Below are 12,661 nucleotides of genomic sequence, written 5' to 3'. Positions count from 1 at the left end.
CATAGATAGATAAAGATGGATGGATAGATTAGATAGATAGATCAGATGGATGAATACACACATACATACATACTAAGGTATTAACAAAGGCAATCCCTGGAAAGTAGGAACATGATGTTTTTATGTTATTTTTTGCTTATCTCTTTTCTCTAACCCTCACGATGTCTATTTACTGTTTTTATAGTAGAACATGTGTGCAGACGTGCTGATGGCATTTAATTCCCGGCATTTGCAAGTAGCCATTTAGTCATTCACTCACTTATTCATTCATTCATTCACCCAGGCACAATAGTTCGAGTTAGCTATGATGTCATAGGTCTAGGGATGGGGTTTCACTTACCAAGATAAATGACTCCCATCTCTGCCCCTCTGGTCCTATTCTGGTCAAGGATGCAGATATGTGGTTATGAAGCTGATACATACTTGAGGGTATGATGAGCATGGAAGTAGTGAGAGGTGCTGACTATGGAGGATGGGGACCTACTCCACGGATCCCAGGAAGGGAAGGTGGGGTGGGGATGGGGTGGGAGATGACATTGCAGAGCTTAACCTGACCTTTGCCTCTCTCTCTTACCTCCATTACTCTGACCTCTGAATTTCTGAAGTGCACCAAATTCCTTCCTACCTGAGGACCTTTGCACATGCTGTTCTCTGGGTGTGAAATGCTCAGAACTATCCTCAAATAAACATACACACACACACACATACACATATACATGCACACACTTTATTTCTACCAATTTTACACCTACTTATCTTCCAGCTCTCAAATTTAATCACTTCCTGTGGAGTTCACTCCTTGACTCCTCAAGCCAAGCCTCCTATCATTTAGGCCCACAGAACCTGTTCTTTGGCATTTTGTAGGATAGTCTATTAATCCATCAATTTATTTTGTAATTCATTGCTCAAAGTCATGAAAACAATCCCACGCCCTGTTCACTTCCATAACCCTACATCTTAGGACACAGCCGAGCACAGAGCAATTTTTCAATAAATATTTGCTGCCTAATGAAAGAACAAACTGCTTCAACAGTGTGCTTCTGGAAAAGTTCATACCCCTGTTTTTGTTTTAGTCCATTCCGATTAAAACAGGAATAACAGCACCTGCTGGCATTTATGGAGGACGTGCCATGTGCTTGGATCACTGCTAACAATTATACACCCATTATCCTGGGGAATATTGTCAGCAACCTGTGAGGTAAGTAATAGTAATATACCCATTTTGCAGGGGAGAAAATGGAGGCATTTATAGGAAAGTCTCAATTTCTTATAAACTGGGGGGCTCTTTGCAACTCAGCTCATCTCTGTAAACTTCAGATATTTACAGCGATGGGTTTAGTAGCCCATACATATGCATACATACATATCCGTGGATCAGAGACACAGCCCATCTCTGAGACATCCATGTCTGTGAAACAGGATAATGCCAACAGTTTCATGGCCATTAAGTTGGCTAGTTGTGCCTGGTACCTAGTGAGCACTCAGGACACACTGGGATGAGGGCTCCCCTGCGCTTTTAACTTTCAAAGCAGAATCCCTGGCAGACGGCCATGCTTTGAAATTCCATGTTGCAATAACCATGAATCACCCTAAAGTTTCCAGCACACAAGCTAGTTCGCTTCTTCTGCCCAGCCTCGTTGTGCAGGGAGACAGGGAGACAGGGAGACCTTGGACACAGTCACCAACTCAGGGATCTTGGCTGCAGACAAGAGCCCTGAGCTGAAGGGCCCTCCTGCCGACCTTGCTGAAAAGACCAGTAAATTCAGCAGCCAGTGTGTCTGGCCTTCCCACTTGCTTCCTCTAAATCTCCCTCTAAGTGGCAGGACTCTGGCCCGGCTGTCCTGTCTGGGCACATTTCCTTCATGTCAGAGGAGAGTGGTGCCAGGGGCCTCCAATGGGTTGGCGGAGACCTCGTTTTTCCCACACAGCAGTCCTCTCAGGAGCGGCTTCTTTGCTGCCTGATTCAGCTTTGCTCAGATACAAGCTGCAAACACTGGGGGCCTGGAGGGGACCTGACAGTTTCCCACTTTCTAAGTTGCTTCCTCTGTCTTAACTCAGAGTTTCACGAAAGCCCCTGGGGATAATGTTCCAGGTGCCCAGCTTTCCCTGGGGCCTCAGGGAATCAGTCTGCAAAGGAGCAGACAGGGAGGTCTGGTGTCCCTGGGTCAAAACTAAGGCCAGTTGGGCTTCCCTGGTGGCGCAGTGGTTGAGAGTCCGCCTGTCGACGCAGGGGACACAGGTTCGTGCCCCGGTCCGGGAAGATCCCGCATGCCGCAGAGCGGCTGGGCCCGTGAGCCATGGCCGCTGAGCCTGCGCGTCCGGAGCCTGTGCTCCGCAACGGGAGAGGCCACAACAGTGAGAGGCCCGCGTACCGCAAAAAAAAACAAAACAAAACAAAACAAAAAAACTAAGGCCAGGATGCCTTGCACAAGTCCCGCCACCCTCCAGCCTCAGTTTCCTTGTCTTTACATTGGGAGAGCAACAATGTCCATCTCACTAGGTGTTGTGAGGATGAAATGATTCATGAGTTCTTGCCATAATAAGTAGTGAGTGCCTACTGTATACCACACACTGTGATTTCATATCTGACATACATCATTTTGTTCTCACAACCAATGTGGAAAATCAGGGGTTTTTTTTACCCCTCTTTATTGAAAAGTTGTAACTAAAGCTCAGAGAGGTCAAGTAACCTGGCGGAGATCACAGAGCAGAGCTGGGATTCAAACTCAGGCCTGTCTAACCCCAGAGACTGAGTTTTACATGCTGTGAACCCCCAAGCCCTGCTCCCAGCTACTCCCTGCTCTAATTCTTTCTGCAGAGTGCTGTAGGCTGTGCACTGTTACACACATGATGAGAATCACGATGGTAACTGTTTACGTTTATTGAGACCTGACCATGATGTTACATGGATTACTTCCTTTACATCTTTTAGTTATGGCCTTTATTTTGATGATTTTAGGTTGGCCTGCACCAGAAAATGAAGGATATTCAAAACTGACAAAAGACTCTGATCTTCAGCCCGCAGGGAGCCATAGCAGGTTTGCACACGAGACCCTGATGTGATCTGATTGGCTGTGCTGGGGATGGCTCTAGCTGCCAAGATGAAAATGGGTGAGAGAGAGAGAGCCTGGAGGCAGGGAGGCCAGTGTGGAGGCTGGAGCAATAGGAAAGGATGGAGACCAAATGTGACTCTTTGCTCCTTCTCTCTTCCCAGGATATGGGGTGTCCCAGAGAGGCTTGGCTACCCCTGTAGCAGCACCCCAGCCTGCAGCACCCCTCTTCTGTCAGCCAGCTTATCCTAGCTCAGATCGCAACCCACAGGTCCCCAGGCTTAGAGCATTCTGCCAAGGTGGGTCAGAAGAAACTCTGCCTCGGTTGGTGCATGGGATTTGTAATGTGTATCATCCTGAAGAGGCACAGAACATAGCAGCTGGGGTGAGAGGGAATGTGGGCCCAAGGAGAGAGAGCCGTGGGTCAAGTCGGTGCCCCCGGGGAATATTAGGGGACATTTTTTGGTTATTACAAATCTGGGGGTGGTGGATGCTACCGGCATCTGGTGGGCAGAGGCTAGGGATGTTAAACACCTTACAGTGCACCGGACAGGACCCCCTCCCTCGACAAAGAATGATCCAGCCCAAATGTCATTCGTGCTAAGGCTGAGAAGGCCAGGTCTAAGGCCGGGCTCCCCTTACTGGGCTGTGGAGTGGGGCCTGGGTCCACAGGGCTCAGCCTGTCTGTGCAGGGAGCATGGCCAACCTCAGCCGCAGAGACACTCACGGCCAAGCCTGCCCACCTTCCCCGCTAGATGGCTTCTCTGCCCTGAGCGGGGGCAGCGGTGCCCCCATCTCTGAACAGACTCCCCACCCTACTGTACCATCATCCCTGGGTGTTTATCTCCCTGACAGCCTCAGTCCCACCAGGAGCAATCAGCTCCCAGCGTCGATCACTCTGCTCCGGGCTGGGTGCCTGCATGGAGCCCACTGACTCATCACTGTGTTATTGGGACTGTGGCTGTCCCCTGCTCTTGCCCCTCCCTCCTCAAACTCGCTGGGGTGGTCCATGGAGGCTGAACCAGCAGTAACTGTTCCTCCCAACTGCTGGGAAGCTGCCAGCAGCAGCAACGTGATAGCCATCCCTGTCCCCCCAGAGACGCTGTTGGGACTGTGCTGTGACTGTGGGGGGCTGAGGGACTGGGAAGTCGTGTGAGTAGGGCTGGAGGGTCCTGCTCTCCCAGGCCAGGAGACTGAGTCTCTTTGTGCCAGATTGAATTTCCCTGTCCACTCTGAGTTAGCACTTCCCAGACGCTGCCAGCCCCTGGGGGGTCACAGTGGAACCTGGGGGTCTGATGAGCTTCTTCCCGTTGTAAGGAGCCTCCACATCCGGCCTCCTTTATCTCCTGTCACCTGAACATAGCTAAGGACACACAGCTGGTCCCAGAATTGCTGCTCAGCATCCTTTCCCACATGCCCCGGAGGCCAAGCTCGCCTGAGGAGCAGCCGGGTTTCAAACTGAAGCCAGGCTTCAAAGCCCTGGGGCTGATCACGTGTCTCCCTCAGAGCCCATTGCTGAAAGCCGAGTGGCCAGTCCAGGCTCCTGTTTGTTATTCTAGAACCACAGAGCAGCCTAGAATCTTCCAGTGAAGGGGTGTTGGCAAGCACTTTGCATGGGAATCCCAGCAATTCCTTTGCAAAGTGTTTTCCCACTCATTGCGTCTCAGTCCCATCACAGACAGCATCCTTGTCCCCAGTGCACAGGTGGGAAAGCTGAGGCTCAGCGAGCAGGTTGAGATCATCAGGATCATTCAGCTACTAGACAGCCTCCCCGCGCCCCCCCCAACACACCCTGACTTCCTTATGATGCCTGATTCACATCCAGGACGCAGCTTTCTCCAAGCTCAGTAGGCCAGCCTCACTGATTAATCCCGACCCAAAACTCAGGCCCTCAAGGCATTCCTTAAACTCCTCTGGGCATTCCCAGAAAGAAAATGTCATTTGACTATATATGTATGTATAAATATGTGTGTGTGTATAAATAGGTATATAAATATGACACAGGGGACCTTCTCCAATATCTAAGATGAGCTTAAGCCAGGTTTCTATTTGAGTGTCTGCTGAGACCATTTTGTTAGATGCCAGCACGGCTGAGGACTTAAAATCAAGGAGAGAGACCGAGTACAGAGGGTGAGGGAGGATTTTCCCAGTGGTGGTCCCTTCACTATCTTTTTTGAGAAGTCTTAATCCCTTAATCACTTTTATTAATCTCATAACAATCTTTCCAACATCAGTTACATCCTTCTTATCTTGGTTAAGAATTCTGGTGAACTCAGAGCTTCTTGTCACTTAGGGAATTTTACCTTCTGCTTAAGGCACCTGCTCTTACACATTCATTCTCTCTCTCTCTCTCTCTCTCTCTCTCTCTCTCTCTCTCCCTCCCTCCCCCCTTCCTCCTTTCCTCCCTCCAGCTCTCCTGTTAGAATCCAAAAGCCCTTGAATTTCAGAGCTAGGAGGAACCTTTGAGACCACCCATCAGACATTCTGCATTTTACAGCTGGAAAGTCAGGGCTCTGAGATGTTAATGAACTCATTCAAGGTCACACCATGGGCACAGATGGGTATCTGTACCCATGGGGAACAACAAGGCAACTTATAGGTGTAAGCACTTACTCAGCATCTCGTCTTAAATCCTCACCAACAACTTTTAGGTGGGTTCTGCCATTAGCCCCATTTTAGAGATGAGGAAACTGAGGCAGAGCAAGGGAAATCACTAGATCCCGGACACACTGTGAGGGAGGCACAGCCAGGAGACTGGAGCCCAGGCTTCAGGGCCTGAGCTCCCAAGCACTAGGCCCTCTCGCAACGCCTGGGCATCGCTCTCTCCGCCGATCCCTCCAGGGACAGTGGGCTGGTGCACAAATAGGAGTGAAGCAGGCCCGTTATCAAATGAAATAAAGGTACTGAGGGCTCAGGATGTGGCTGCTGCCCCCTCTCTTGGATTGGGAACTCAGAATCCCCACCACATATGGGGATCCCGCAGCCCAGCATGGGGTCTTCTTGTCTACCAGAGCCCACGACAGCGACCTCTGCTACTAACCGTCCGCAGGGAACAATGGGACCAGCCACGCATCCGACAGCTGGGCCAGCCCCTGCGATACCCCTGACTCACTGACAGCAGAGGCTGCACCTCCTTCACCTCTCCACTGGAGGTGTCTGCAAATAACCGCCAGCTGTAGAGGCCTTTCTGGAAGTGAAACATGATGTGAGAGGCCAAGATGAAAAGTCTAACAGGAAGCTGCTGGTGGAAGTGGGGGTTTTGAATGGAGGGGTGCCTCGATTCCCATCTCCCCTGGGAACCTCTGGAAGCAACTGGAGATCTCAGACACACAGTTAGTTTCAAAGCTACCCAAGAGGCATCTCTGTGTGTCTCCCCTGCCTGATCTCCTGTGAGCTTAGAAACATCCCCCATTCTCCTCCAAGCCCCGTGTGAAAAGAGGGGTGCGTCCAAGGGAATAGCTCTCAAATTCCCAGAATCATCAAAGACACAAACATGGGATCTTGAGGCCGGCTCCTTCCGAGTTCCACGTGCCCTCCCTGGTAACTCGTGTGCCTTCCTTTTCATCTCCCATCACCTCTGCTCTCTCCTGCTCCCCTCCTTCCCTCTTTGTCTGGCTGACAAGTAGCTGGTGAAGGCGAAGATGGAAAACCAACCACCGAACTTAGAAAATAAGAACACCCTGGTTGGCTTCATTAATCTCCCGATATATGCTCTCCAATTGCTGCCGAGCCGAAAGGGCCTGTGTTTTCTCCTAGAACATCGTAAAAAAAAAAAAATGTAGAAATGTTTACAAGGATGACTGGGAAAAAGTGCAGTAGATCTTCCTGGTAATGTACAAGGTGATGCAGTAATTGCTATGGAAACTAGTCATTATAATTCAATAAAAAAAGGAGGAAAAAAAGTTAAGTTCACTGTGTTACCTATGACTGTACAGTCACATTCTTTACATATATTAGCATAAAATCAAGCCCCACTTTTATTCTCAGGGTTTTCGCTAGCTCTGCCTTCACAAAAGGGTGTGTAGGATTCACTGCAGATGAAGCCCTAGAGAGGAGATGAAAATTCACTTTGCAAGAAATCTCTCTCTACTTTTTTCTTCCCCTGGGTAAAATATTTAATGTTTCTGCATAATGTGCGTGCAGGTTCCGGAAGGGAATACAGCTTGTGCGCAAGGAGTTTTGCCCAGTGCGTTAGAGGAACAACTTTACTTCTCTATGGGCCCTGAGACGTAACAGAAAGGGAAGTCTTCTTTTAGGAGGGATGTAACTTGAAAACCATCACCCTGTCCACCAGGATCTTGCAAATCTGTATGTAATTGGGAGCCCAGAAACAGGGGGCCAGAGTGAGAAGGCAGGAGGGCCCTCTTCCAGCTCTGGACTAGTCACTTGGAGACTTGGTTCATCTCTCTGAGCCTCCCCAATTGTACAAGCTATTAAACTACCTGCCCTTCTATTCTCTGCCTTCTGGCGCCAGGGCTGGGATGCTGCCCACTGCACTTCTGCTTTGCCCGCTGGACCTATGTTAGCCTCTGCCCCTAGTGGGTGCTAGTGGGAGACTTGCGGCAGCTGGCAGGAAAAAGATGCGCTTGTCCCCGTTTGCCCACAGTTTTTGTCAGCATCACCGCAGCAGTGGTTCCTAATCCCAGCAGTGATGGCTGGTTCCAGTGCAGGTCTTCCTCACAATGATAACCGGCCTCTTTATATCACCTCAGGCAGCTTTTCTTCAGAAGTCTGTGCCCAAGCTCTGCAGGCTCCCTCCCAAGAGCAGAGTTCTGGTCACTACCCTAAAGTTTTGGGGTTTTTTTTTCCCCCCAACTTCTCCGCTCTCTCCCTGAGCCCAGTGTGACTGATAGCTGCTTCCTGCAATCACTGCCTCTGCATCTGTCAGTGTCCCCTTTCTGCCTTTCCAGTTTGTCAACACCAGATCAACTGATTCCCTATACTAAATTCTTTCTGCTAGAATACCTGGTATGGGTTGTGTTTCTAACTTTGGATCTTGCCCTTCCTAAATGTAGCCTCCACTTGGTAGCCCAAATGACCTTTCTTACCATCAGTTTGCTCAGGATACTGCCTGGAGGAGAGTGAACTCCTGGGCCTTAGGCTGTCAGAGCCTCTACCCTACCCACAGCAGACATCCTCTGTCAATCACATTTCTCTTGAGCACGGACACTCCCTCAGAATCTTTCTTAACAGCATGCTTCAGGGCAGTACTGAATCACGGCTCAGAACTGGCAGATAAATTGGAACCTGGCCCTGGAGGGTAAGTCCCATCTCTGAGATATGACCCATAAGAATTATTTGTTAACTTAATCTCATGTCTATAGAGTGCTCATTATATATCAGGAATTCTCTACTGCCATGTAGATTCTTCAAAGAGAAATTCATCCGGTTAATGCAATCTCCCATAAGGGGAGCTTTATATTGTTTTTGTCCGGAAGAACCCACCTTGCATACTTCGATCCGCTGTAATACCTAGGGGAATTCTTTAACTGAGACCTAAAAAGTCACCACAAAGACTTCTTTGAGAATGACTGAACCCCCTCCCTGGAAGGAGAACTCTACTGATAATTTCAGCATAATTACACACAACAAACTCCAAGTGGCACACAGCAGAATTCTGATATGAATTGCTAATTATGTCCAAGTTAGGGCATTGACGGAAATCCTTATCTGGATGTGGCTAAAAGTCACAGGCTCTCTTTTGGGTAACCTGGATTCTTTTCCCCAAGTTCTGCATGTGGCAACCTCTGAGGACATTTTCGATTGTCAAAATTGCGGGTGGAGTGCTATTAGCATCTAGTGGCTAGAGACAGGGGATCCAGGGATACTGCTCACCGTCCTACAATGTACAGGACAGTCTACAACGAGGAATTATGAGGCCCCAAATGTCAATAGTGTTGATAGTGAGGACCTCCCTCCGATTTTGACTCATGTGCTGGCTGTGGCATCCTGGTGTCAGACTCCCCTTTTCTATTTGCAGAGAAACTTCCCTATTTATGGATGTAATTGCCAAAATTTGGCACCAAGTACTGAGATATTTGTAATGACATAGCCAATAAGATTTGTCCCCTCCAACGCATTGTGTAAAATGTCTGCCCCTCGGTACCCTAAGGGGTAATTTTACTCTTACTTTGGCTCTGTCACTTTCTCTATCTCCAGCCTAGCACTCTGTCTCTAACCAGCTGCTTCTGTGGTCCATCCAGGCCAGGTCTAAAGGTGTTGGGAAGCGTCACCTCCAATTAAGACTGAACTGAAAACCTATCTCCCATTGGTCTGAACCATGGATACCATGACATTTCCAATGTCATGCTAATAAGCATCCCCCTTCCAGCTGAAGGAGCCCAAATCCTCTCATGCCCAAAATCATTCCTTCTACATTCTTCTTCCTGAGGTCAGACTGCCTTTAATCTAATCAGACTTGAATCACATTCAACACGGGTTCTCTTTCATTAAATACAGCCTGATGAAGGGATGCTTATAAGGCTTTGATGTGTATAAGGCTAACGAATACACAATCCCTAAATCTCATTTCTTAACTCAGGATATTTACATATTGGCTTTGTTTAAAGTGAGATACAGACTTCCACATCTCCCTCCTGGTGGCACTGATCTCATTAGGAAAATGAAGGAATAGTCACATCAGATTAAATGGTGGAAGGAAAATCCCAACCCTGCCTTGAATAGGAGGACAACCAGACGGCCTCATTTGTCAACTACTGTTTAGTTAACTGATGATTAGCTTCTCTCTGATTTTGCAGAGCAGATCATTACTGAATCACAGAATCATGAGATCTTACAACTAGGGAGCCCTAGCATTCTAGTGCTCTTCCCTCTTAGCAGGATCGTCTCCCATTACTTGTGGGGGACATGCTCTGGGACAGCCAGCAGACGTCTGAAACCACAGATAGTACCGAACTGTACATATGCTAAGTTTTTCCTATGCTAAAAGCCAGGGCAGGTAGCGTATATAGCATAGATATGCCGGACAAAGAGATGAGTCACATCCAGGTGGAACAGAGCAAGATGGAGAAAGATTTTGTCACACTACTCAAAACGGCACACAATTTAAAACTTATGAATTGGTTATTTCTGAAACCTCCCATTTAATGTTTTCAGACTGTGGTTGACCATGGGTAACTGAAACTGGGGAAAGCAAAACCACAGATAAGAAGGGACTACTGTATCCCATTTTCTAGAAAGTGAGTAAACTTGAATCATGAGATTTTAGGATCAGAGAATCTTTGCAATAGTTTGAATTTTGGAGGCATGAAATACTAGAATTTTGGGGGGTCTTCTAATTATAAACTACTTGGATCATAAAATCTCAGAATTTTGTAATTATAAATTTGTTTTCAAATTTGATATTCTTCAATCAGAGCTTCTTGGAATTCTCTAAACTGAGGACTGTGGAAACCCAAAGCTTAAAGGAGCTTCAGACTCTAAGCTCATTTCAGGGGCTAACTCACCTCTAGATTCCATTGTTCCACCCCCTTCCCATAAAATTAATTGTTCCTTCCACATATGGTGCTATCCAGAGAGGGGACCCTGCCTAGAAAGCCACAGGGAGGAAGATTTCTGTCTCCATAAGCAGATCCTTGCCACCGCAGGGAAGGGATCAAAAGCTAAGCTTCCCCAGGGGCTAGGCAGGTGATGTATGTGAGGGCAGTGGGTAGATGCAGTAAAATAATGGGGAAATAGACTCTGAATGTCAGTGTCAGGAAGACAATAAGGAGTTGTAGGGACTGTAGCAGATGGGGGATCTTTGCCATGTAGGTACAGGAGCCCATCTTTACCAGAGCATCTACCAGATGCTGGAAATCTATACTTTAACGTAGAAATGTTGAAATTCTTTTTCGATATTGGCAACTGATTCCAATTTCAAACGCAGTGCAGGCTGACACTGTGTGGAAATACCAATCAAAAATTCTCTGTGGGCCAATTTTGGCCTGCAGACCTCTAATTTTCACTTCCTGTAGGAGGGAGGCATCAAAAGAACCTCTGCACATGGTCCTGTGCAGAGGTTAGGAGCCAGGGCTCAGCAGTCAGAATGCACAGTTCAAACTTCTGCTCTGCTATGTACCAGCTGTGCAACCTTGGCTGAGTCACTTAGCCTCTCTGCGCTTAACTTCCCCATCTGTATAATGGGGATGTTTATGATAGGACCTCCCTCATGAGGTTATTGTGAGGTTTAAATGAATGAGAATATGCAAAGTCTTTGGCAAGCATACGTTAGCTTCTATGAACTTATACAAAGAGCCTGATACATGTAAGCAATAGGTAAGCATTAGCTATTATTCTTAGTGTTATTATTATTATTATTTTTAAACTTAAATTCTCCCCAGCAGTCTTGCTGGGAGAGGGGAGGCAGGCAACGGGGCTGGAATTAATATCTCTATTTTGCAGATGAGAAAACTGAGGCATAGAAGGGTTGTATGTACTTGCCAAAGGCCACACGACAAACACATGGCAAGATGTGGCTCAGGACCCACCTCTCGGAATCTGACTCTTTATTGCCTCAGACACTGTCTGCTGTCAGAGCCCAAGGCCTGGCCTGCCTGTGGACGCTACCCCCTCCCAGCCAGCCAGCAACTCCACCACATTGCCAGATGTCCCTTGCCGCACTCCAGACGCAAAATGACAATGAAGTGGGGTTGTTTTTTTTTTGTATTTTTTAAAGAAAGAGAGAGAGAAGGGAGCAGAGGGTGGGAGAAAACTGTTCTCATCACCAACTTTTCTCTGGCCCTCTTCCCAGATTTGAAGATTCTGGCACGGCTGGCAAAATTCAGAGCAGGAAAGAAGGGAGAATGCTGGGCAGCAGCGGGGTAGCTGAGGGTCCAGAACCGGATGCCCCAATTTCTTAGTCGGACCAGCCCCCAAGGACAAACCGCACAATTGCGAGGCTGGTACAAAATGAAAAGGCAGGACACCTTGGGAAAAAATTATTAAGAATTTTAACAGGGTACAAGACAAGCATAAAGCCAAGTGTAGGGCCCTTCTGAGCACAGGGTCCTATGTGGCTGCAGAGGTCATGTGCACTGGACACCTCCCACCCTCACTGAAGAAACGCCCCAATATTATACAGCAGGGGTGCAAAGAGGGTTAACAGACACCTCCCCTCTTTCCATGTCCTGGTGAGATAAAACCATCATTGGGAGACCCAGGACAATTTTTATATAGGATTAGAAAGCAAAAATCAATATTTAATTATCTGTAAGCTTTTTGTGTCAGTGAATCTTTAGCACCCTAACAGGGAACACAGGCTGCCTCGGCAAAAGTAAGTCATTGAAGACGCAGCGTCGCTGGACATCCCTTTTTAGAGTCGGGCCATAAATAGAGTACATTATCGGTCCTCACATGCTGGTATTGTTATTTATCTTTACAATCTCTATTTACCTCTATTTATAGCAGATTTCCCCCATATATTATGAAGCCAGGTTAACTTTAACGGACTTCATGAAAAGAGGTACTTAAAACTTTGGAACATGCTTATGTGGACAGATGGTGAGGTTTTCAGAAGCTATGGGGCCCAGAAGGCCGAAGGGTGTTGAGTTGATTTTTTTTTTTTTTTTTTTTTTTTTTTTTTTTTTTTTTTTTTTTTTTTTTTTCTCCTC

This window comes from Lipotes vexillifer, unplaced genomic scaffold (assembly GCF_000442215.2).
Source record: "Lipotes vexillifer unplaced genomic scaffold, Lipotes_vexillifer_v1.1 scaffold691, whole genome shotgun sequence".
In the NCBI taxonomy this organism is placed as follows: domain Eukaryota; kingdom Metazoa; phylum Chordata; class Mammalia; order Artiodactyla; family Lipotidae; genus Lipotes; species Lipotes vexillifer.
This window is presented reverse-complemented; position numbering follows the sequence as displayed.